Raw genomic sequence first — 23,021 nt, forward strand, 5'->3', positions numbered from 1 at the left:
TTGACCTCATATCCTGTGACCTTGCTAAACTCATTATTTCTATCGTAGTTTCATAGGTTCCATAAAAGTCCCTATATAGACGATGATGTATGCAAATGGGGATAGTTATGTTTCTTCTTTTCTAACCTGTATGCCAGTGATTTCTTTTTCTTGCAATCTCTCTCTGGTTAGACCTTCCAGTAAAATGTAGCATAGGAATATGGTAAGAATATATGTACTTGCTTTGTTTCCAATCTTAAGGGAGGTCATTTGACCTTTCCTCATCAGTTATAAGGCTAGGCAAGGAATTTTTAAAATGTCCATTGTCAGATTGACGAAATTCCCTTCTCAGGTTTCTGAGCATTTTTATCATGAAAGGATGTTGAGTTATTATTTTTTTTTATCATGAAAGGATGTCACATTTTTTTCTGCACCAATTTTGATAGTGATTTCTTCTTTAGTTTATTAATATGATGGAGGATGCTGATTGATTAAATACTTTTTTTAAAATAAAATTTAAATACTTCACGCAATCCTGGGATAAACATCATTTGGTCATGGTGTGTTGTATTTTTTATATATTGCTGGATTCAATTTCCTACTATCTGTTGAAGATTTTTGTGTCTGTGTTCCTGATGCGCAATGGCCACTTTGCATTTCTTGTATGTCTTCATATGGCTTGGGTATCAGAATAGTACTGCTCTCAGAAAATGAGTTGATAAAGATTCCTTCCTCTCTTATTTTCAGGGAGACACTGTGTTGTTTCTTCTTGAAACATTTCGTAGGATTCACCAGTAAAACCATCTAGGCCTAAGGATTTCTTGTTTGGAAGGTTTTTTAATTTTAATTTTTTATTTTTCAACTCGGGATGGCATGAACTCATGACCCTGATTTTGAGACCTTGAGCTGAGATCAAGAGTCAGATGCCTAACCCACTGAGGCTCCAGGCACCCCTGGAAGGTTTTTAACTATGAGTTCAATTTCTTTAATAGATGTAGGGACTCTCCAATGGTCTGTTTCACCTTGGAAGAGTTCTGGTAATCTGTGGTTTGTCAGGAATCTTTCCCATTCGTCTGTGTTGTTGAGTTTAAGAGGTGCTTAAGCACAGAGGTGCTTAAACTATTATTTCATTAGCCTTTTAGTGTCTGTGTGGTCTAGTGATAGCTCCTTTTTATTCTGGATGTTGGTCCTGTTTCTTTCCCTCTTCTCTTTCTCTCTCTCTCTTTTCTTTATTTTTAATTTTATTTTATGGTCAGTTGTGCTAGAAGCCTGTCAAATTTTACTGGTCTTTTTGAAGTACCAGTTTCTGGTTTCATTGCTTTCTTCTATTTTTCTGCTTTCAGTGTCATTGATTTTTGCCTTTCATCTTTATTATTTCCTTCCTTCTGCTTGCTAACAGAGTGTGAGTCATCCAGGGAGCCAAGCACGCACAGCCAGGAATCTCTATTTTTAATATTAATAGTAAGCGCTATCACTCATTAAACACGTACTTGCACACTGACCCTTATGCACTTAGCAGTTACTAAACACTTCATAATTCTCTCATTTATCTGCCCAGCATCCCTGGAGGTGAGTCAGGGTTACTATCCTCATTTACAGGCAAGAGGAGTGAGGCCCAGAGGAGGGAAGTGATTTTCCCGAGGACCCACAGCAAGGAAGTGTTCTGGTAAAGATTCAAACACACTCCCTTTTTTTATGGTGCCTTGTAGCCAGGATAAATTAAAAAATAAAGTTCTGAAGCCTTCCAGGTATAGCTTACCTTCTGCTGATTAGTTGCAGAATTTCAATATGTGACTGATCTCCCCTCCTCTCCCGAATAATCGACCCATCAGCCTCCCTATCAGCAGGTGCTCCACAGAGACCTCGGGTAGAAGCCAAGTAGCCAGTGCTCTCTCAGATGACTTCAGTTTACTGGTGGGAAATGTCATAAAGAACAGTTAACTTCGGAAAGTTTGTACATTTATGGCGTTCTGTTTTGATGAAGGTTTCTGGGAAGCTAGAGACCTCTTTCTGTGTAGAAAGCTGCCATTTCCCCACCAGAGTTGGCTCTTTCTACAGATGGAGCAAGCTCACGTCATTCATGGGAACTTTTTAACCTTCCCTTCCGCTGACCCGTCCAGTCTTGGTCAGCAGCACTGACTCAGAGAGGTCCGATTCTAAGGAGTTGGAGCCAGAAATTTCCCCGACTCCGTCATATTGATGAATCTCTGGAACAGGTCCGGGGAAATAGGGGGGCTACCCCGAGACCTTGCTGAGGCTGTGGGTGTGCACCAGAGGTGCTTCATCTGCTGCTCACACACTTGCACAGCTGCAGGAGGTAGACTTGATTGCTGTTCATAGTTAGCATGCTTCCGTCTGCCCTCGGTTCACAACGAGCAGGGACTCTGCAGCTATAGGTGCGGGCTGTTGAGCGAGTAGGTTTCGTCTGCTCCAGGCTCACAGGCTGCCTTGTCCTGGCAAGTCACCTGGCAGCCATCACCCTATGTTTAACAATGTCCTGACGGGGTGTTGGGGGGGGGGCCTCCTGGCTTGCAAGTGCCCCACTAACCATTCCATCCTCTGTCCACCCCGCGAGATTCCCCACCATGTGTTTTTCTTCGTTCCCTCTCTCTTCCTCTTTTCCTTCTTGTGCTTTTTTTTTTCTCCTCTTCCCTCCCACTCACTTTTCTTTCATTTTCTGGTTTTGCATGTTTCCCTCTGAAGTAACACGTGCTCACTGTGAACATTTTTGCTAGGCATGGAACGAAAAAAAAGAACTACCCCATAATCTCATCATCCACATGAGTGATTTTTTTTTTTTAAGATTTATTTTTTAGACACAGTGAGAGCACATGAGGGGGGAGAAGGAGGGGCAGAAGGAGAGGGTGAACCCTCAAGCAGACTCCCACTGAGCACGGAGCCAATCTCAGGACCCCCAAGATCATGACCCAATCTGAAACCAAGAGTTGGATGCTCAACTGACCGAATTCCCTAGGCACCCCTGAGTGCATATTTTCTTTCGGCCTTCTTATATTCCTTTTTTTAAAAAAGATTTATTTATTCATGAGAGACACAGGCAGAGACATAGGCAGAGGGAGAAGCAGGCTCCATGCAAGGAGACCTATGGGGGATTCGATCCAGGACCCCAGGATCACGCCCTGAACCGAAGGCAGATGCTCAACCACTGAGCCACCCAGGCACCCTTATTCCTTTTATATATTTAGGATTGATTGATTGATTGATTGATTTCTTTCTCTTTCCTTTCAGATTTATTGGAGTGTGTGAGCAGGGGGAGGGGCAGAAAGAGAAGGAGAGAGAATCCTCAAGCAGTCTCCCCACTAAGCAAGGAGACCGAAGTGGGGCTTGATCTCAGAACCCCTGAGATCATGACCTGAGCCAAAATCAAGAGTTGGCTGCTTAACCAACTGAACCACCCAGAGCACCCCTATATTAAGAATTTATATATTTAGGATTATACCCTTGGTATGACGTTGCTGTCCTGTATTTTTGCCTAGTGTATTTCATAGACTTTTCCCCTGGGGCCATGGAAAGAACCATAATTTTTTCTGGTTGTTCTAGGGATCCTGGTGTGTATCTTTAACTTTTTTGCAACCTAGTTAAGGTCACTATTGAATTACTCCAGAAAGATGCAGGACCCTGGCAATAGTGTATTTCCATTTATCCCTCCCGCTGACTTTGGGCTCTTGTAGTCTGCACACTGTAAGCCCAGCAAGGCAGTATTACAGTACTTGATTTAAACAATCCAGTTTAAAAAAAAAAAATCCAGTTTATCGAGATGCTTGGGTGGCTCAGTGGTTGAGCATCTGCCTTCGGCTCGAGGTGTAATCCTGGGGTCCTGGGATTGAGTCCCACATCAGTCTCCCCGCATGGAGCCTGCTTTCTCCCTCTGCCTGTGTCTCTGCCCCTCTCTGTGTCTTTCATGAATGAATAAATAAAATCTTCTAAAAAATCCAGTTTATCAATGTTATTTATTGTGTTTTTGATATTGTATCTAAGACATCCTTGCCTAACCACAAGATCACAAAGACTTTCTCCTGTGTTTTCTTCTCCTAGAAGCTTAATTGTTTTAGGTTTTACATTTAGGCCTAAGATTGGATGCAGTTAACTTTTGCATGTGGTATGAGGTGTAGATCAAGGTTAATTTTCTGCATGTGGCAGTTTTTCCAGCACCTTTTGTTAAAAATACTCTTCTTCCCCTATCAAATATGTCTTTCACCTTTGCAAAAACTTGACCATTTATGTGTGGGTTTGTTTCTAGACTCTCTGTTCTGTTCTGTTGACCTCTTTATCTCTCTTGATGCCAGTACCACACAGCCTTGCTTTCTGTCCTATATCAGACTCTAGAGCAGCAGTGTAAATCTTTTTTTTTTTTTTTTTTAAATTTTTATTTATTTATGATAGTCACAGAGAGAGAGAGAGAGAGAGAGGCAGAGACACAGGCAGAGGGAGAAGCAGGCTCCATGCACCAGGAGCCCGACGTGGGATTCGATCCCGAGTCTCCAGGATCGCGCCCTGGGCCAAAGGCAGGCGCCAAACCGCTGCGCCACCCAGGGATCCCCCAGCAGTGTAAATCTAACTTTGGGCTTTTCTCAAAGTTGTTTTGACTACTTTATGTTCATTTTATTTCCATATGTACTTTAGGATGTGCTCATTAATATTTTTTTTCTTTAAAAAAATTTTTTTTTGCTCATTAATTTCTACCAAAAAACAACTTGCTGGGATATTGATTGGAATTGCATATAATGTATAGATCAATTTAAGTTCCTCAAATCTTGGTCCATGAGCGAGCATAGTGTATTTCTCCATTTATTTAGGACATTAATTTCTCTTAGCTCAGGTTTTGGTATATAGATTTTTTTAAGATTTTATTTATTCATGAGAGACACACCGAGATAGCAAGGCAGAGACACAGGCAGAGGGAGAAGCAGGCTCCACACAGGGAGCCCGATATGGGACTCCATCCCGGGTCTCCAGGATCAGGCCCTGGGCTGAAGGCGGCGCTAAACCGCTGAGCCACCCAGGCTGCCCCAGTATATAGATCTTGATCATCTTTTGTGGGATTTAGACCTAAGTGTTTTGTATTTCATAAAATATAATAAATGATAATTTAGAAATTTCTGTTTCCAACTGTGATTTGATTTGTCTGTTCCTTTCAGTTCTATAAGTTTCTGCTTTTTGTATTTTAAGCTCTATTATAGAATAGGGATTTTATTTTTAATGAATTGGCCTTATTAATCATTGTAATGAGTTTCTCTTCATCCCTGGAAATATTCCTTGTTCTGAGGTCTGCTTCAATACCAATACCACCACTCTGCTTTCTTTCAGCGAGTGTATTTCGGTGGGTTTACATCTTTCTATCCCTTTCATCTGTTTGTAGCTTTGTATCTAAAGTTGGTTTCTTACAGGCAACATATGTTGTGCCCTGCCTTTTTGTACAATCTGATAACCTCTGCACTTCAGTTGTTTAGACCACTTACATTTAATATAAACTTTAGTAAAGTTGAAGTGAAACCTGCCATCTTGCTCCTTGTTTTCAATTTGTTTCATCTCTTCTTTGTTACTTTTGCCTCATCTTTCCTGCCTTCTTTTAGATCAGTTGCATGGCTTATCTGATTCCAATTTACCTTTATTATTTGCTTACAGAAATTTAAAAAGTTGAAAGTTCATTAAGGACATATAGAAAGTAGAGGTTTTCCCTACAAAATGAGACCAATTTCAGACCATTGGCTAAGGAAAAGGTCAACGGTAAGGATGCACATTTGGTTTTGCTGCCTCTGGTTACATGAGGACACAGAATACATCTAACACCAGAAGCATTTTATTCCTTAAGCTCACAGTTGTGGTATCTGTGGTTGGAATCATCAAAGGAGCAAAGTGGAGAGTTCTGGAAATTTGGGAGAGACTAGATAATGGGCCCAAAGCCCATCCATCATGAATACCATGCTCACCTCTGTTCCCCTTCCTTGCTGTTCTCCTTCCTTCCGTCGTGCTAAGGCAGGAAGCTGCATAGTCCATGCTCCAAAACTGCCCTGGCCAAAGGATATTTCTCTTAACTAGTATTTTCCAGTTCTTACCATCATTAAGTGCAGTTCTTGGGTTAGTTTGCATGTCTCTGCCATATCAATTTTAGGGAGCATTTTGGGGGCTGGTGACATACTAGGCACTATATCCAGAGTTTTACCTGCATTAATTCATCTCCATCTCCCAACAACAGTCCTGGGTTCACACTGTTATCAGCTCTACTTGATGAGGTCCAAGCCTTTAGGGAAGCTACTGGGATTTAAGCCCGGGGTGTCCACTGATCAGAACCCATGGTCTTAACCCCTAGCTTTCCCGGGGTGGGGGGGGGTTCCATCTTGCTTAGATTTCCTAGTTCCGTCTTTCCTTCCCAGTGGCTGAAATGAGCGATACGTAACTTCACAAAGCCTTCTAAAACAGCTGCCCCTTCAACTGTGAGCCCTGTGCTGTGCTGGGGAGGCAGAGGGAATGAGACACAGTCTCTGTCCTACACGTGCTTGTCATAGAGGTGAGAGAACAGGTAGCTATTGCACAGTGATGCTGTGTAATGAGGCACCTGTAACTCTGTGCCTCTGTCCTGCTCCCATATCTGCAGGTCAATGGAGAGCAAGGGCAGTGGAGTCACCTGGTCTAGGCCAGGCTCAGCTGGACTTGCCTCCAAGCTGTAGATTTGATCCAGTTCTACTCCATACATCTTTGTTCTGTGCTTGGTTCTCCAAGGGTCACCTGGCACTGTCCCCTTGTGGCCATGGGAGAAACCCATTAGTCAAAACAAGTCACACAGCCAAACTCAAGGTCAAGAGGTGAGGAGTGCTCTCTGTGCTCCAGAAGGCCGTGGTAAGCTCCAAGGTGATGGGGCCATAGAACAATCTTCTAGCAGGGTAAAGAATTGGGCCCGGTAACTCAGTTTACCTTATACTCCTCTGTAAAGTAATTTGCATGATAAATGTGGAAAGGGAGGAAGCTCTCGATGCTGAGGAACACAGTTGTCAGCAGCTGCCACGCCAGCCACATACCTTCACAGGGCAGGTTGTGTTTGTGCTGGGTCTTCCCAGGTGGGGATGGCGTTCCTCAGGGAGAGGGGTAGAGCACATGCAAAGGCCCAGGGACACAAAAGGCCCCTGTGGGTTCAGAGGGCAGGAGAAAGTTGGGTGTAAGCATCTGCAGGTGGGGCACGGGGTCGGGTGCAGGAGAGGGGGATGACCCCAGAAAGCTGCCAGTAATGGAGCCAACTGGGGTCTGTAAGCACTGGAGGTGTCTCAGTCAGGCGTGGGTTTGCCCATGATGCTTCTGGCTGCAAAGTGGGCAGAGAGTGGGCACAATAATGACTCTCATTTATGAGCTTTTAAGTGTCAGGTATTGCATACACCTCATCACATCTGAATCTCATAAACAACCTAGTGAAATAGTTTTTTTTTGTGTGTGTGTGTTTTTAACATACAAATCAATGAATCTTTACTTACCTTAAAGTCTTTCCTCATTGGACAAGCTTGCTGAGCTGGAGGCTTGAATGTGCTCTCTTGTAGGGGAAGGAAAAGGTCAAGAGCAGCTCTTAACATGACATATGATTCCATTTATTTGACATTCTACACCTGGCAGAGCCAGGGCAGGTGGGAGGTGGGGGGAGGTCGACTCGGGAGGGCCACGAGGCAGTGGACACATCCAGTGTTGTGTTGTAGTTACGTGGGTGGAGAGGTTTGTCAGAACTCCTTAGGCAGTGTGCGCTGTCCTGTAGAGGTGACCTCTCGTAGGGGTTGACCTCTCTTGTAGGGGTGATTTAAAACCCACGTCTGAGGCCTCCTGCTGGTGAGAAGGGGGGTCAGAAGAAGGGGATCAGGTCTTCAGAACACATGGATTGTGCCTTCCTCTTGTATTTCGGGGTACATGGCCCTTTCCCCTCCCAGCTGAGGCTCCCGTCTGCCTCAGGGGGTGGGGAGGGACGACTGGGCTTGCTTAGCAGGAGCTCAGCAAGAGACAAGGAGTGTGGCTTTTGCTTTTATGTCCTTATCGAGATGGTAGCCCTGAAAGCTAAAGTGGGTAGAAGACAAAAGAGTTTCCTAAGTCCCTTTGGCTCCCTTCCCACTTAGGCATCAGGAGTCAGGCCTGTTGAACTTGACTGACAAAGTAATTGCCCAGAGGAAAGATAAAATCCAGGGCTTCATGAAAGAGGCATCCTTGTGGCACAAGAAGGTAGGAAATCCTTCCCTCCAGGTTCCAGCTAGGGAGAAGGAAGATGATAAAGAGATGGAGGCAGTGGAGGTGAGAGCCACCTCGAAGTGTGATGTGGAGGGGAGACCTCTGTGCGCCGTGGGTGGCCCAGCTCCAACGAGGCAAGGGGATGGGCGTTGCAAGCAAGCTGCAGCTGCTGGTGTGGCCTGGATAGCGGTGACCAGCCAGAGGTGAGCCCAGGCTTGCTATAGTGGATTGAGTGGAGCCACTGATAAGATATATCCAAGTGCTAATTCCCAGAACCTGCAAATGGGACCATGTTTGGGAAGAGTCTGCAGATGTGAGCAAGCAGCAGCTCCCAAGCTGAGTTTGTCCTGGATCACCTGGGTGGCCCCTAAATGCAATGTTGAGTGTTGTTGTAGGAAGAGAAGGCTATGTGAGGACAGGGAGCAGCGGTTGGGGTGATGTCGCCACAGGGGACATCTGGAGCCACCAGAAGCTGGAAAAGGCAGGAAGGATTTTCCCCTAGGTCCTTTGGAGGGTGCATGGCCCTTCTGACACCTGGATTTTGGACTTCTGGCCTCCAGAACTGGGAGAGAGTAAATTCCAGTTGTCCTAAGCACCCTCAGTTTGTGGTCATTCGTTATGGCAGCCCCAGGAAACTAATCTTGCCTCCTGTGTCTTGTAAATGGGTCTGGAGGGTTGGGGGTGGGCAGTCCCCCATCAAAACCACAAGGACCCCAAACCCTATCCCAGGAAGGGCATCTCAGGAAGGGGAAAGCTGAGGGAGACACAGCAGTGAGAGGCTCCAGATGGCACATCCGTGGACCTGTGACCAGAGCCTTTCAAATGAACGAAGAGGAGATCAAATGAGAAACCGAGATGTGCTAAACGTCCAGTTTAAGTTAAGTACTGCCCCCCGCACTACCGTCCTCACCCTTTACTTCTGAGCATCTGCCCCATCCTGGGGAGGTGGGAAACGTGTGGAGGATGGCAGCTCGGGGAGACACCGAGGGTGCGCTGGGCTCTCTGCCCACGGCCTCGGCCCCTTGCCAGTCCAGCCAGGTCAGGGCTTCTGCAGGCGCGTCCAGGTTCCCCGCGGGTGGCAAGCTGGCTACTGCCCCTGGACAGTGCAGGCGCTCAAGGGGTGAGCCCTGCAAGGGCTCAAGGGGTGGGGGTGCCGTGCAGCCATAAGGGCTAAGGAGCCCACGGGAGTGGCTTGTGTGCACCTCCCAGGCCACGCACAATCTAAGACTGGTCACTGTTCAGTTTGCATCTGGAAAGTGTTAACTCTGATCACTAGAAAAATAATCAGGGCAAACCCAGGGCATTTCTGGTAAAGAGGCTGTAAGGAGGCGCCTGTTGGAGCCCGATGACTCAGGGCTATGCCGAGTGCTGTGTGGTCTGCGAGCCCGGCAGCCTTGCCTGCCGCAGCGCTCGCCTGGGAAGCGGCTTTGCTGTGCTCTGCTGATTCATGGTGGTTTCCCCTCGAGGGGCGGTGCAGGGGCCCCTGGCCCAGCTCAGCAGCCACCCGAGGCCCTTTACAGATGCAGCCGATCATGGGTCTGTGCCAGTGTCCCATGGCTGCTGTGACGAGTGACCCCAACCTTAGAGGCTGAAAACAACATAAATTTACCATCTCAAGTTCTGCAGGTCTGAAGTCCAAAATGGGTCTCACAGGTCTCAAGTCTAGGTGTGTCCAGGGATGGTTCCTTCTTGGACTCCTGGGGAGAATCTGCTTCCTGGCCTTCCAGGGCTTCCAGAGGCACCCATGTCCCTTGGCCCGTGGCCCCTTCTCCACCTTCAGCGCATGTCATTCCCACTTCTGCTCCTGTCACCCCATCACCTTCTCTGACCTCTGACTCCCCTGCTTCCCTCTTATAAGGACCTCTGTGATCACATTGGACTCTTGAGGGAATGCAGAATAGCGTCCTCGCTTCAAGATCCTTAATCACATCTGCAAAATCCCTTTTACCCTGAGTGGTGGGTGGAGCAGTATCCCCCTTCCCACAATATTCCTCTCTACTTGGACCCTCCAAATGTGACCTTATTGGAAAGTAGGTTCTGCACACGTATGAGGTCAGACTGGATTAGGACGTGCCCCGATCCAGGCACCGGCATCTTGGGAAGGGAAGGGGAAGGTGACCAGGATGCACAGGAAACACGGCCACATGAAGACGGAGGCAGAAATGGAGGCAGAGGAGACTTGGAAAGCCAGCGGTTGCCCACGACCAGCAGGAGCTGAGAGCAAGGGACATTGACTCCTTGATTTTGGACTTCTGGCCTCCAGAACTGGGGGAGCACATGTTTCTGTTGCTTTACCGCCTTTATGCGCTCCCCCTTTGTGGCTTTTCATCACAAGGGGCAAGGGGATAACATGTATACATAACATATATTCATTCATGTGACATAACATTCATGGGGGCCCAGAGTAGGAGGGGACATCTTTGGGGGTCATTATTTAGCAGTGCTGGAGATTGGCCTGGAGGCTCTGGGGTTCACAGCCTCAGCTGTGCACACATGGGCAGGTTGGGCAGCCCCTCTAGGCCTCGGTTCCTTTACGTGAGAGAGGAGATAGTAGCACATGCCCTGCAGTAAGCATGAGGACTGCCAAACAGGCTCCGTGGGCCGTATTAAAAAATCTTATTCCACAAGTATGGAGTGGGGCACCTGAGCGTTTGATTGGGGCTCAGGGCTGAAGGCAGTTGGGCCCTTGGAGAAAGGTAACGGTTTCCTGTCCAGTGATGACCCAGCAGTGACTGAGCCAAGGGCAACGCAAATTTCCAACTCAAAGGTCAGCAGGGAGGCAGGACCTTGGCCTGAGCTGCATAGCAACTTGTATTGATTTGTTGCCATAACAAAGTATGGCCGAATGGGGGCTTAGACAACAGAAATTTATCTGAGGCCAGTCGTGAGAATGACCTCATTTTACTTTAATTACCTTTTTTAAAAAAATCATAATTTTTGAGTAATCTCTACACCCAATGCAGGGCTTGAACCTGGAACCCTGAGATCAAGAGATGGATGCTCCACCAACTGAGCCAGCCAGACGCCCCTCCTTAATTACCTTTTTAAAGACCTATCTCCAAATACAGTGTCACTCTCAGGTACTAGGGGCTAGGACTTCAACACGTGAATTTGAGGGTGGGGGGGGCTCAATTCGGACTATATCAGAAATACAGAATATTCCCTGGGTGGTTTTTTTTTTTATTTTTATTTTTTTACTGGACAAGTGGCTATTTTGGAGGGGAAATGTTTGACCTTCAGAATAATCTCTCCTTGACAATGTTTGTCATTCCAGAACATGATCTGTTAGTGTTGGCTGCATAACAGAGTGCCCCAAACTGTAGGGGCTTCAAACAGTGACAGTGTATTATTCTCACGTTCTGGAGGGTGGCAATCTGACGGTGCTTCTGTGCTCTTGCTGGGCTTACTCCTGCAGCTACAAGTGGCTGACAGCTTGAGTGGGGCTGAAAGCCCAAGGTCACTCATATGAAAGCCAGGCAGTTGGTGCTGGCTGTCAGCACAGGTGCCCGGCTTTGCCTCCATGTGGCCTCTCATCCTCCAGGAGGCTGGACTGGGCTTCTATAGGGCACAGCTGTCCATGGGTCTGAGAGATGAGAGCAGAGGCTGCAGACCCCTGAAGTCCCAAGCTTGGAACAGGTACTCTCACTTCTGCCATAATCTGTTGGCCAAAGTCAATCACATGGCCAGCTCACGCACAAGGGAAATGGACTCCACCTCTTGAGGAGACAAGGGCAGGACACAGGGAGGTGTGGGGTTCACTGGGAACTTTCATGATAATGATCTATAATGATTCACATGGGCATTTCTCTTTTTGAGAGACAGTCTCAGTTTTGGCTTGGGATGAAAGCAAGACCTAATGAGCACCAGCTCCCAGTCAATGAGCTGATGGCAGTGATCTGAAATACCTGCACACAGTCACTCTTACATGTGTCCTCAGGTCGAAGCACCTGCTAGGACTTGCACGTCAGCAGGACTTATGAATTCAATTACCCAGCCATAGCAGACCACTGGCCATGGAAGGTCTGTCCTCCGTCAGGGGCCAGTATGGCCTATTTAATAGGAGTGCTGAAGCCACCCCATCATTTGGAAATAAAAGTCTCAGTTTACCGTGGTCTAGGTGAGAAGGAAGATGGACCTGGCACATTCTATTTATTAATGGCTTCAGTTGTTGCCAGTGCCAGCTAGTTTCTCAGGAGTCAGAGAGGGTTCTGTTCTACTCAGCAAACACCGGTGAGCGCCTGCGGTGTGGTGAGGGCACTGCATTCATCCTTCCTATTCTTTTTTATTTTTTTTAAGATTTTATTTATTTATTCATGAGAGACACAGAGAGAGGGAGGCAGAGACACAGGCAGAGGGAGAAGCAGGCTCCATGCAGGGAGCCCGATGTAGGACTCGATCCTGGGTCTCCAGGATCACACCCTGGGCCGAAGGCAGCGCTAAACTGCTGAGCCACCTGGGGTTCCCCATCCTTCCTATTCTTTTGTCTGTTGCTGCACAAGAAACTATCCCAGCACCTGGTGGCTTGGGGCACAGCGGTCACTCATTTTGCTCACATGTCCACTGGATCTGGAGTACCCATTCCAAGATGGTGCACTCATACCTGCACATTGGTACTGACTATTGGCTCCTTTTAAGAAGAGGAGACATCGGGCAGCCCCTGTGGCTTAGCCGTTTGGCACCGCCTTCAGCCGGGGTGTGATCCTGGAGACCCGGGATCGAGTCCTGCGTCGGGCTCCCTGCATGGAGCCTGCTTCTCCCTCTGCCCGTGTCTCTGCCTCCCTGTCTCCGTGTCTCTCATAATAAATAAATAAAATCTTAAAAAAAAAAAAAAAGAAGAAGAAGAGGAGACATGAACAGAGCAGAAGCTGGAAGAGGCAAGAATCCTTCCATTCCAGCTCCAGATGGAACACAGCCCCACCAACACTTTGATTTCAGACTCTGGGTTCTGGGAGAAAACAAATTCCTGTTGTTTCTGTCCCCTCTTGGTGGTCATTTGTTACCAGCTCCAGGAAGCCAGTGCAGTGCATTCATGTACCCTGCTTTTCAAACTTTGGTCACAGACTACTTGTTTCTTGGGGTGGGTGTGATTAGGGAGGGTGCCTTGTAGGAGGTCATGCTTGGGAGGGACGGTGTTCAGAGAAACAGGAGTATGGACAACTTGAAGAGCAAACATGGAAGGCAGGTTTCCAACAGTTAGCTTGTTTCCAGCCACTGCGCCGTACTGCGGGCTGTTACTAGTGCCGTCTATGGAGGAGGACGCTGGCAGACAGAGGTGAGGCGGGTGTGATGGAGCTTGGATTCAAGGCCCACAGGGGAACTGGAAGCTCAGTATTGTGAGGAGGGGTGCGAGGCCCCCTCCCCAGCAGGAGGGGGCCGTGTGGTTTCCATTCTGCGGCCTGGCACGGAGGGCCCCAGGTCATAGACGGACCCAGCACACGCCCTGGGGGACATGGGAGAATGAACAGCATCCGGTGGCTTGGCTTCCTCCCAGGCTGACAGAAAGGTTTAGAATCTTCCCGAAACACCACACCCTGGGCGTGAACCTTGGGGCCAAGCCTCCTTTGGAGGAGCCTGATTGTCTCCCAGGGAGAAAGCAATCACCGTGGCAGCATTTGCCAAAAGAGCTGGATTTCCGAGGAGTTTCCAGTCATGGTCATCGGTGTTCTCTGGCTCCTAGGCTCGGAGATCGGGGAGACCAGACGGCACAGAAACCCCGGGGAGGGCGGGAACCCGGGCGTGTTTGGACATTGGTTTGGGCTGACCCGGGTTAATGGTTTCAAGGCCCTGTGAGCAAGGAGTTTCATGAAATTATGATGTGAGGTCTCCCTTTTCGTAAGGATGTGAAGACTGAGCTGTGGGCCGTCCCCATCAGTGGACTTCGGGTGCATCCATTCTACCTCTCAGTGCCTGCTGTCACGCTCGTGTTGCCTGACAATGTTCCCTGGGTGTCACTTGATTGACCAGGGATGGACATCAGCTCCCGACAGGGCCAATTAGATTCTCTCTCTAGGAATCAGAACTGGGAGGTGCCCAGACACAACCTGAGCTGGTCCGTGGAACCAGGGGGATGTGCTGGGGGGATGGTCATGTCCACAGGGAGTGGGCGACGCCTGGTCACAGAGGGAGGAGGAAGAGACCCCTAATCAGTGCAGTGAAACATGCACACAAATTACTGCCAGGATGCCTGACACCCTCCAGGACTAATTCTAGTTCTTTGAGGGTCTTGACTGTCCTTGGGTTCCACAGCTAGCTACCATCCTTCCAGAAGACCCCTGCTCACCTGCACTGATTTGAGTGCATTTTTCTTACAACTTCAGGTGATCAAGACCTTACCCCAGATCTCCCCACAAGCAGGGCCCACACTGCCCCCAAAGGGTTGCCTGCCTACATAAATTGTAGAACTCACTGTACCCCTTTTTCTGCAGCAAGTCGAGCAAACCCATCCCACTCAGATCCCAGAGGACCACATGATTGGTACCTGTCAACCCAGAGATGTCACCATCTTTCCTGACCTTCTGGTTCCTCTTTCTAAGCCATGTCCATCACAAAATGGTACCCTTGCCCCATGTCTCCTTGTCTCAAATTGTTAGCGACCTTTCATGCATATTAAGGCTTCCTGACCCGGTAGCTGCTAAGCGGGTGTGGCAGGAACAGACAAGAAGCTGGAACTCCCCGGCCTTGACTCTTGATGTCCAGCCCAAGAGCTTCTGGTGAAAACAGCTGGTGAAGAAGATGTTGGTGAGAGTCCAAGACCCACCAGTCCTGTGGCAGCCTCGTTGAGATCGGAAAGAAAGACTTGGCCTGTGCTCTGAGTGGGAAAACCCTTGGGACTGTCTGAGGCGACCCACTGTTCTGCACTTCTGTGTGTGGCCTTCCTATCAGCCCACCCCGGTTCTGAGAGAACAGGTGGGCAGAGGGATGGAACCTCTCCCTGATGTCGAGACTGCGCTTGTACGCTCCCATTTCCAGGCTGGGCTGCATTCTAACCAGAAAAAACTTTTCCTTTGTCTCAAATGCTCCATGACCTGACTCCTGCCTGGCTAGCAAACAGGATCCTTTTCTGGGATTTCCAAGGATATAAGTTTCCAGTCCCTTCCCACAAGGACTCCTGGGTGCATCTTGGCCTTTCCCCATATTCAGAGCCTCTCAGGGACCCACGTTCCCCATGACACATCAACTTACTCGAATTCAAATATTACTTTTTGGAAATTAGATTCTAAGATGGCACAGTGATGGAAAATTGTTGATTAAGATTAAAATTCTGTCTCTTGTTTTAGTTTGCTGGCTCTAATAACAATATTAACTAATTCTTGCTATGTGCTAGGCCTTGTCCCAATCATTTTCTATTAATTAATGTATGCCTTTAAGCCATTTAATGTTTTAAAGGCAGCCCCTAGGGAGAAAGATGCCATTGTCATCATCCACCTTTTACAGATAGGGAGTTGAGCACTAGCCAGCGGCTTGGAAGTGGAGTTGGGATGGGGACCCAGCGTGACTGGTGCCAAGCGGTGGCACCAACCAGCAAGTCACAGACTCATCCTGCCTGTTTGGAGCCTTGGAGGCAGTTGTCACTCAGTGAGGTCAGGTGACTTGAGCAATGACACACAGCAGGTGCCTGGTAGAGTCAGGATTGGAATTCATCCGTGGACATGCGAAGATGGTGCTCATTCCACATGACTGCCTCGCTTAGCCCCTAAGAAAGATGGATTCTCTTTTATTGAGTGTCTGCTCAGTGCCAAGCTGTGTTTTCATGTATCTTGTCTGCAAATTCTTTGATTTCCATCTATTGAGAAGTGTGACCTGTGTCTTCTCTTCTTGACCTTTGTGTCAGGCTCAGCGATTCAACTAAGCATACTAAGCAGGAGTAAGGTTCTCTGATTTCCAGTGGTGGGTCACAGAAGGCCATGAGGGAAGTAAAATTCTGACTATCCTGAGACCACCTTCCAGGAAAGACCATGTAGGGGTACCCCAGTCGAGACCTCCCGCTGGGCTCCCACCACATGGGTGACAACTCGGCGGATGTTCGCGCCGCTGAACCTCAGATGCTGCCCCCCACCCCGCCAACATCCGACAGTAACCCCACGAGAGACCCCTAAGGAAGGACCGTGCAACCAGGCCTTTCCCAGACGCCTGACCTGCAAAACTATGAGCAAAATAAAATGGTGGTTTTAAACCACTACATTTTGGAGTTGTGGGGGTGGGGGGAGAGTTGACAGGATCATGTGTGTGAGGCTGCATGTCCGAGAGGCATCTCTCTCCCTCTGGGTTTGTCCTTTGTCGAATAGGAAGTTGTTCTGGACCGGTCTGCTCACCATTGGATAGTCCGGTGTTTGGAACAGAGCCTGGCACACAATAGATGCTTAATAAGTGCTAGATGAGTAAAGGGAATGAACCAAGAAAGATCACAGGATGCCTGTGTCTTTCTTGGCATTTGAGCTGCACCGAAGCCCTGGCAAGCGTTTGGGCTTTCTGAATCTGTGCCACGCGTGCCCTGCCCCACTCTCTCTCCTTCTTGCCCCCCCCCACATGCTCTGACCCCTCTGGATGCCCCCGATGCTTGAGATCCCAGAGGAGCCCTGTCTGCCCTGCTGGCGCTGCAGAGGACAGGGCTGGTGCAGACTGACCCTGCTGGAGCATGTGGAAGGAGCAGGAGACCATTCCTCATCTTCATGCAGGGACGTGCCAGGGGAAGACAGGCTCCTCCAGCCCTTGTCTGCATGCAGTGAGGCCAAGCCGCTAGCCTTGGTTTCTTCACCTGCCAGCAAGGGCCTTGGATTTACGCGTTTCAAAGGCAGTGTCTTCTGGCTCTAAGTTGATTGGTATTTACCTGCACAGGTTAAGAATGCTAAATGCCTGCAGGCCAAGTGTGGCAAGAGCAAGGCTGCTGCTCACCAGCTGTGCGACTAAGGACACTCTTCTTCTGGCCTCAGGTGTCTGATCTGTGAAATGGGATCATTTCCACCCTAGCAGAGTCCTGTGAACCGGTACCGGTTCATAATGAAGGGAAAGCGCCTGGCCTGGAGCAGAGTTTCTTCATCTGCACATTGGGAATGTGCACGGGTGCATGTGTGTGTGTGTGTGTGTGTGTGTGTATGTGTGTGTGTGAGAGAGAGACAGAGACAGAGGGATGAGTGGAGTTTTCGGCCACCGTGTAGAGGATGGGAGTAAATATAGCAAGTGTGTATTCTGTGCCACAGTTTACAGAGCCCACACCCTTCCCGGTTTTATTTGCTACAATCCCGGGAGGTCACTTCCCTGTTCCCAGTTTCCATGTGAGCCGCAGAGAGAAGGGATTTGGTCAACGTGCAAACCCCTGGTGGAAAGTGCTTGGCACCTCGCCGGGCGCCCATGAGCGCCCATGAGCGCCCAGGGGAACCTAGGGTCGTCACGATCGCGGAGAAACCCGAGCGCGTCCTGCGCGCAAGCCGAGGCCTGGGGACGCGGGGTCCGGCCCGCCGCGCGCCCCCCGCCGCCCGCACCCCCGGCGCCCGCGGGCCTCCCCGGGGGAGGGGCCGGCCGGGCCGGGGCGGAGCGTGGAGGAACGGCCCTATCGGCGCCGCCGGGGGCAGGGTGCGGAGGTCCCATAAGAGCCGCGCGCCGAACCCGCATCCCCGACATCCCTGCCGAGCCGCTGGGCCCGCCGTGTCCGCCCGAGTGTCCGCGCTGCCGCCGCCGCTGCACGGAGGACGCCGCGCGCTGGTGACAGGAGAGCCCCGCGGAGGTGAGTGTGACCTGGCTGCCCCTCTCCGGCTGCCTGCGCCCCCGCGGCCTCCGAGGCGCCGGCCTCCCCGAGCCGGGCCCCCATCCCTTGGCGCTGACCGGTGCGGACCGGGCGCCGGCGCGCGACCTGCGGCTCCGACCGGCTCCACCGCTTGGCCTTTCGCAGAGGAGAAACTGAGGCTCACAGGGACCAAGGCACTTGCCCAAGACCTCACAGCCAGGGAGCAAGGGGGCGGGGGGCTCAAAGCCCGTCTGACCGCAGATTCAAGCTCCTGGCGCCGGGTACTCTCGCCTCCCTTGCTATTTGCTAGCATCTGTTGCGTTCCTGTCTACGCAGGGGGCTCAGTAAGCCGAAGGCCGATGGCGTGAGTGTGGCAGGGGGTTGGATGTGCCTTGTCTACCCACGTGTGGATGGCCAGGCCGATCCTAACGGAGCTGCTGTTCTGCTCCGGTTTACAGGGCCACACCCCTCTACGCTTTTATCTGCAACAAACCTGAGCGGTAGCCTCTCTCTTCCCATATTTCAGATGAAGATACTGAGGGTCGGGGAGGGGGAGCGAGGTGTCCAGTTAAAGCGAGGGCTGCAGCCCAGCTCTCTCTGCCTCCAAAGCTCCAGATGGATGTGTCCGGGTGTGAGGCTTGCCAGAGTTCCTGCGGGCTTGGGAACACACGCTGGGGCTCTTCGGTCAGAGTGGACATCCCATACACTCCTTGTGGGGGAAGACTTGTGCTGGAAGCTGAGGACTCCACTCTGTGGTCCTGAGAAGACCGGCTGCCCTAGATGGCCAGAGCCAGGGAGGCCCCTCGTGTGGTACAGACCCAGAGCCTCCCTTGCCCAGGACTCGGCTGGGGGACGAGCCAGAAAAGGCTTAGCTGATGCCTGCTTGTTGAGGTCTACCCTGAACGGGGCATCTTTTAGCCAAAAGGTGAGCCGCTGCTCCTGCTGAGAGAAGCAGCTGGGGGCCTGTACTAATGCCCAGCTGGCCTTGCTAAGTGGGTTTGTAAATTTCCACCTTGAGCATTTGGGTGCCACGTTCTGGCAGAGGAGGGTGACCCTGCCTTCCCTAGTAGGGTCATCTAAGGTCTAAACCTGCCAGGGGAGAGCCCAGGGTCCAGCAGAACAAGATGAGGGGCATGTCCTCTTCCCCAGGCAGACTGAGGGGGGGCCTTCTAAGGTTCTCTGTGCACCTGATTTTCTGATCTGGTAGTTTCCACGTGGGAAAGAGGAACAGAAGGTGTGGGAGCTGTACTGCTGGTGTGGCAGGTATGAGACCGTGCCCCTTCCCTGCATTTCCATCCCTGCCACATACCTGGGCGGTCAGCCTCTTGATCCCCATTTCATAGCTGAGTAAACCAAGGCTCAAAGAGGCAAAAATGGTGCAAAAGGCCCCCTAGCTGATGTGCCATGCTGTCACCCCCTGGTTTGTCTGGTTGCAGACCCTATACTCTTAACTCCTGGGCCCTGCCTCCTTTAAGACCCTTCTCGACCCAACCACTAACTCCACCTCTGGACCTGACCTTCACACAAAATGTGCTGTCTGAGAGGGGCTCCAGGGAAAATCTGTCAGCAGAGTTAAGCCCAAGTCCCCAAGTCCCAGTAATATACACCCTGGGGGGAGAAGGAGGGCGATTTTGATTTTTTTATGGAGTCTCTTAAGATGTAGGAGTGGGAATAGTAATAGTAACATTTATAATAATACCAGCAGCTGACATTTACCTGACACTCAGAATGAGCCAGATGTGCCCAGGTTTTACACAGATGATCTCATGGACTTCTTTATGAGGCAGCCACTAGACTGCCTTCCTTTTTACAAGGACGAAATTGAGTCTCGGTGTGATTAAGGCATGTATGCAACATGACATAGCCAGGGCTGGGGAGAGCTGCCCTCCAGGCTGGGTCGCACCCCAGATTCTGGAAGAAGGTGCTCACCCCATGGCTAGCTGCTTGACTGTCACAGCTGAACTTGCTGGGCTTCACGGCTTCTCAAGCCATGTAGGATCTGGATCCCTGCCCGAGTTAGGGGTGGGCCTGGGGAGAGGATGCCCTGACACAGGGGCTTGGGCTCCCCTCTGCTGACAGGTACCAGTGTCAACATGCAGGGAGCCCTGCTCTGGGACCCAGATCAGTCCTGGCTCGCAGAGCCTGCCACTGGACTGGAAAGGAGAGCTGGCTTGGCAGGGGAGGGCCTGGGGCCTTGGCAGAAGCACACGAGGCCTCTGGAAGTCCCACACTTCATCCCTCCCTCAAAGACCCCTCGTTGGATATCTGGCCTTTTGTAGGTTGCATTTGAAAACTGGCTTTTAGAGGCGGGACCCTCAAATACTGACCTCTTTGGCCTTGTGGGAGCTGGAACGTTTCTTTGCTCTGTCACCAGTGTAATTTACTACGTATGGGAGGTGCCTCTGTGTCTGCTTGCTCCAGACCTAGGAGGATTTTTTTCTTTTTTTTGTAAACTCACTGGTTTTTGATCAGTCCCAGATGTGCAAACCCAGCATCACTCAAAGGGGCTGACGGCTTGTCAGGAAAGGAAAATACAACATGAGCATCATTGCACTTTATCTTCAGTTAATGGAGCTGAGTAGCTGCTCAGACCTTCTTGGGATGGGCACCCCGAGCCTCTCATAAAGTCTTAAATGAAACACGCTGTGTTCTGGAACAGGAAGGGTAGGGCCGATCTAGGTGGTGGGTGGTAGGACCTGCCATAACCTTTCTTCTTTGAAAAAAATTATTTTAATGTGGTAAAATATGCATAAGCACCAAATTTACCATAAGCACCAAATTTACCATTTTAACCAGTTTAAAGTATATAACGCAGTGGCATTCAGCACATTCACAACGCGGCGCAACCACCACCTCTGTCTAGTTCCAGAATGTCTCCATCACCCCCAGAGGACACCCTGCCGCCATTGGCCACTCTCCTCGACCACCAGTCTGCTTGCTGTCTCTGTGGATTTGCTTATTCTGGAAATCTTATATAAATGGACCGATATAACATGTGGCCTATTTTGACTGGCCTCTTTCACTCAGAGTCCATCCACGCCGTAGCATGTGTCAGTGCTTCGTTCCTTTTTATGGCTGAGTAATACTCCATCGTGTGAATGCACCACATTGCAATTATCCATTCTTCCATCAATGGGAGTTCGGGTGGTTTCCACCTTTTGGCTGCCGTGAACAGTGTTGCTGTGGACATGTGTGTGCACGTCTTTGTTTGGACATCTGTCTGCAGGTGTTCTGGGTGCGCGCCTAGAAGTGGAATTGCCAGGTCACACGGTCACTTGACGTTTAACGTATAGAGGAAATTGTGTTTTCCTTCTTGGCTTATCTTGAAGAAGCATAGACCCAGGTCATCTCGTTACACAATAGATCAAGGCCCTCGACCGTGGACGCAGGGAAACCTGGCATCTGGGTGTTCTGGGGGAGGTGTTGACATTCCAGTAGGGTCACAGTGGCAACTGGCAGAGAATCCCGTCTGAGGCATCGTGCCCCAGGCAGTGCAGTTGTGGGTGTTCACGGGCAGACACCCCTTGTCCAGGCCGGGAGGACAGGCAGTTTCTCATGGTTCAGCCCCAGGGAGATTTATCTTCTCTGATTGTCTCGAGTGCTGTGTCAGCTTAGACAAAAACCACAGATTCCGGGGAAAAAGAAATTCATAATGCAGCTCATGCAATTTCTGGACCATCATTTAAAAAATATTATAAATTATGAAATCCCACATTTTCAATCCAAATTTCTGAACTGTGTTCCATTGTGAGTGAAGAAAGGCAATATCCCAGAAGGAAAAAAGAATAGAGCTTCCATTTCATTTGTAGTCAAATGGTCCTGGAGTCAAGCCTGCTCTAAAGTTCTTCTAGATTGAAAAAACAAGAAACAGCCCACTCTGATCTCCCTAGGATTGGGAGCTGGATGGTACCTGCTGGGATGGACTTGATAACGGCCTGAGAACTCTTTCTAGAACAGAGGCAAGGAAAGATGATTGAGAGTGCCCCAAGCGGAAGGACCATGTGTGTGCAAAAACTTGGAGATGGGGAGGGGCCTGGCACTCCTGGAAGGTGGCAGGAAGTTTGGCTAGAGTCTGAGCATCAGGCCCAGAGTGGCAAGTGTCTGCCTTTCGGGTGGTGTGAGTTTGGATTTCCTTTCCTTTCCTTTCCTTTCCTTTCCTTTCCTTTCCTTTCCTTTCCTTTCCTTTCCTTTCCTTTCCTTTCCTTTCCTTTCCTTTCCTTTCCTTTCCTTTCCTTTCCTTTCTTTCTTTCTTTCTTTCTTTCTTTCTTTCTTTCTTTCTTTCTTTCTTTTGAGAGAGAGAGCGCATGTGTGAGCAGGGAGGTGGGGGCGCTGCAGAGTGGGGTGGAGGGACAGACAGAGAGAGAGAGAATCCTGAACAGGCTCCAGGCCCAGTTTACAGCCCAAGTTAGGGCTCGATCTAATGACCCTGAGATTATGACCTAAGTCGAAATCAAGAGTTGGATGCTTAAACGACTGAGCCACCCAGGCAGCCCTGCGTTTGGATGTCCTCCTACAGGCTGTGGGGCTTGTACTTGAGAACAGATTACAGTGAAATAAGCAGTGTTCCCCAAAGCATGGGGAGCCATCCCCACCAGTCCCCGAGGTGACCTAGCCTGTGCACAGACCCCAAAGGCCCCAATCTATAGGCTGTCCTTTTAGGTCAAAGTGAATGTGGGTGGTGCTGTCCATGCCTAACGCTTCCCCTGCACCCCACTCACCCTTTACAGCAAAGACAGAGCACCCTTGGCCTAACACCCTGTGGCTGGCATCCATGACCAGATGGGAGGCCCTCAGTTTGTTCTGTTTTCAACACATAAACTTTTACTCCTACCTTCCATTCAAGGCAGATGGGATCATGTTCTTTGCAAACAGTGATGATAGGAAATCACCTTTTTTTTTTTAAGGTTTTATTTATTTATTCATGAGAGACACACAGAGAAGTAGAGACATAGGCAGAGGGAGAAGCAGGCTCCATATAGGGAGCCCGATGTGGGACTTGATCCCAGGACCCCAGGATCACGACCTGAGCCAAAGGCAGATGCTCAACCTCTGAGCCACCCAGGTGGCCTGGAAAATAATCTGTTACGTGTACATTTCTCCGCACCCT

General features: G+C 49.8%; 1 protein-coding gene across 1 annotated transcript in view; it reads left to right on the forward strand.

Annotated features, from left to right (window-relative positions):
* Positions 1 to 17,808: 17,808 nt before the first annotated feature.
* The window catches only part of CRISPLD2 (cysteine rich secretory protein LCCL domain containing 2), a 64,221-nt gene continuing 59,008 nt past the window's right edge, over positions 17,809 to 23,021 (forward strand). The window contains exon 1 of the mRNA XM_055306041.1: positions 17,809 to 17,914. The gene's annotated coding sequence lies outside the window, so the exon portion shown is untranslated. The remainder of the gene's footprint in view (positions 17,915 to 23,021) is intronic.

Source organism: Nyctereutes procyonoides, unplaced genomic scaffold (genome assembly GCF_905146905.1).
Source record: "Nyctereutes procyonoides isolate TBG_1078 unplaced genomic scaffold, NYPRO_anot_genome, whole genome shotgun sequence".
Taxonomy (NCBI): Eukaryota; Metazoa; Chordata; class Mammalia; order Carnivora; family Canidae; genus Nyctereutes; species Nyctereutes procyonoides.